General features: G+C 39.7%; 1 long non-coding RNA gene across 1 annotated transcript; it reads left to right on the top strand.

Moving 5' to 3' along the window:
* The first annotated feature begins 656 nt into the window (after window positions 1–656).
* Window positions 657–2655, top strand: LOC130992727 (uncharacterized). The gene is made up of 2 exons (XR_009091370.1): window positions 657–1299; window positions 1527–2655. It is a non-coding gene; the product is annotated as an uncharacterized LOC130992727 (long non-coding RNA).
* The last annotated feature ends 262 nt before the right edge of the window (window positions 2656–2917 follow it).

Raw genomic sequence — 2917 nt, 5'->3', positions numbered from 1 at the left:
AAATAGTTTATACTCGTATTTAGGAGTTCTTCAATTTCTTTGGATTTATAAATAGTTTATACTCGTATTTAGGAGTTCTTGAATTTCTTTGAATTTTGTAAATAGTTTATACTCGTATTTAGGAGTTCTTCAATTTGGATTTGAATTTTAAATAGTTTATACTCGTATTTAGGAGTTCTTCAATTTCTTTGGATTTATAAATAGTTTATACTCGTATTTAGGAGTTCTTGAATTTCTTTGAATTTTGTAAATAGTTTATACTCGTATTTAGGAGTTCTTGAATTTCTTTGAATTTTGTAAATAGTTTATACTCGTATTTAGGAGTTCTTGAATTTGGATTTGAATTTTAAATAGTTTATACTCGTATTTAGGAGTTTTTCAATTTCTTTGGATTTATAAATAGTTTATACTCGTATTTAGGAGTTCTTGAATTTCTTTGAATTTTGTAAATAGTTTATACTCGTATTTAGGAGTTCTTGAATTTCTTTGAATTTTGTAAATAGTTTATACTCGTATTTAGGAGTTCTTGAATTTGAATTTGAATTTTAAATAGTTTATACTCGTATTTAGGAGTTTATTGAAGGTTAGCTTCCACTTGCACAAAAATAGATTACATTATATATACACACTAGCCCCCATGAAAAAGGGTCCCCAAATCCACTACCAAAATCAGCATATCCCCACCACTAAAATGCTTTCATCACTAACCCATATGATATGGGAAAGCATCGCATATTTTGACATTTTTACCTTTACTCTAGCTCCACTTTAATAATCTGAAAACAAAAGTCCTTGCAATAAAGGCAGTCCTTTTGAAACTTTGACAGCCTGCTTTGAAGGGTTGTTCATAGCCCACTGAAAATTGCAAAGAACAGCTGGAACTCCACCTTTTCTTCGTACACACTGGCGGCTAGGATTTCTTTTCTTCTTCCTTTTTTATTTCTTTCTTTTCTTCTAGTTTTGCTTCTGCTTCTTCCTTTTTTTTTTTTTTTTTTTCTATAAATAGAGTAGACCCTCCCTATGTATTGCATCTCAAAACAAACGCAGCTTCCTCTTTCTCGGCTGCCTACAGTAGCCTGTTCTAGGAGTTTTCATTTGATAGTTGTAGTATCTTTTGATAGCTATAGCTATAGTTCTCAAAACAAAGCTCGGCTTGCTTCTAGTTCTCGCGGAGTGCCTACGGAGGGTTGAAGGTGGTCGGAGGACAAGAACTTGGCTTGTTGCCGATTTTGCTGAGCGCCGGTGGAGAAGTCGAGATGAATTTCGACAGAGGGAAGGAGTTTTGACAGCAAAAATGTGGTATGTTTTGAGCATATTTGCTGTACTCATTTTAAGCTTTTGACTCCACATTTTACTTCTTTCTTTGCCCCTGTTTATCACTATTGTTTTCCTTGTTTTGCCTTTATCGATTTGAGATAGCTGCACCTGCACTTACATCTAAAGAAACCCCAATTTCTCTTTTACTTTTCTGTTTCTTTTTTTTTTGGCTTCTTTCGCGATCTGTTTCTGAATCTGCTTGTTCGTAGGAGATTCGAAGGAATCTTGCAGCATACTTTCAACCAGCAAATATCTTCCTACAGAATTCGGGAAAAAAAATTGGGATATTGTCGTTGCTCTCGTGATTGCAGAAGCCGCATCTGGGGAAGGGCGGATTACTCCACATATTGGGGCCCAATGGCGCCTCAGGGGCCTTGTTCCCTACCACGAGCGTCGAGATATCGCCGAATTTCCGCTCCAGATCAAATTCTATTGTGAACTTCTGTTCCCACTTCTTGATTACCATATTCTCTTCTATCAAATGGCCGGGCTGTTGCAGAAACATCGAGACTGCTATTAACGGAACTCCTCCAAGTTGATAGCCCCTTGCCCGTTGAGCCACCGCTAGCAGCCATCCCAGCCCGAGAAGATCGAGAGTAGTGTGCTCAGGGTTGAAAACAGATGGAGTTCCCAACATTAATTCCTTCAAACCAGACCCACTATCACAGCCTAATCCTAAGAAGGTCAAGAGAAGCAGCAGCGGTGCGGCTCTTTCAGGATTTCAACGGTGGTATTTCGCGGAAGATCCAAGTCTTCGGAGCGGCGGCGGGAGTAACTCCTTGTTGCTGCCCTGTTTCGCCGGAGCTACTTGCGCAGCGGCAGTCTCCAGAAGCGGTGGCGGAAGTGTGTGGGAGATGGAGGCCGGAGAGGTCGAGGAAGTGAGGGTGACCAGCGGCGGTTGACGTCGGAGGAGGAAGGGCCTAGCGGCGGATTTCCGATTTGAGCTGAGAGAGAGTGAGATCTGGTTCGTGTTGTTGAGTGGCGGACTGTTGGGATCTCCGGCATCTGCGATGGTGGAGAGACGTAATCCGGCGGCTGTGCTGGTTGGCACTTGCAGCGTTTAGCCGGAGGTCTGAGGCAGGCGGCGATTTTTTGAAAGGAAGAAGAATTTGCGTATGTTTTGAGAGGTGCAGAGAGAAAGAGTCTAATCCCTCAGTGGGCCCATTTTGTCAAACCTTCTATTCATAGTTCAGGCCCAATTTTTAAGTTACTTTAGACATCAAATCCATTTCTATAAGTGAAGCACAAAAACAATTAGGCCAAATTTTTTTTGAATCAATCAGCTGGACGAGAGCCATTGTGTTTCCTCCAATTTATTACCATTCACATTTTTTTTTTTACTTTGATGTAAGCAAGTAAATTCTCAAATCTGATTTTTTTTTTTTTTTTTTTTTTTTTTTGCAGTTGGCCTCGATGAAAGCTTGAAGGGTTCTGTTCAAGATTTGCATAGTCTTATTAACCAACACCATGCCAGATTTTGCCCCAAGCGAGATGCTTTGAGTATTTGCAAAGTTCGGAATCTATTGTTATATTTCTTTCAATCTTGATATCTCCATCAGCCCGACTAAAGACCATCTTCAGAGAGTTCATCCAAAAGTCT

This window comes from Salvia miltiorrhiza, chromosome 7 (assembly GCF_028751815.1).
Source record: "Salvia miltiorrhiza cultivar Shanhuang (shh) chromosome 7, IMPLAD_Smil_shh, whole genome shotgun sequence".
NCBI lineage: Eukaryota > Viridiplantae > Streptophyta > Magnoliopsida > Lamiales > Lamiaceae > Salvia > Salvia miltiorrhiza.
Note: the sequence above shows the minus strand (reverse complement) of the source record. Positions and strands in the feature narration are given on the sequence as shown.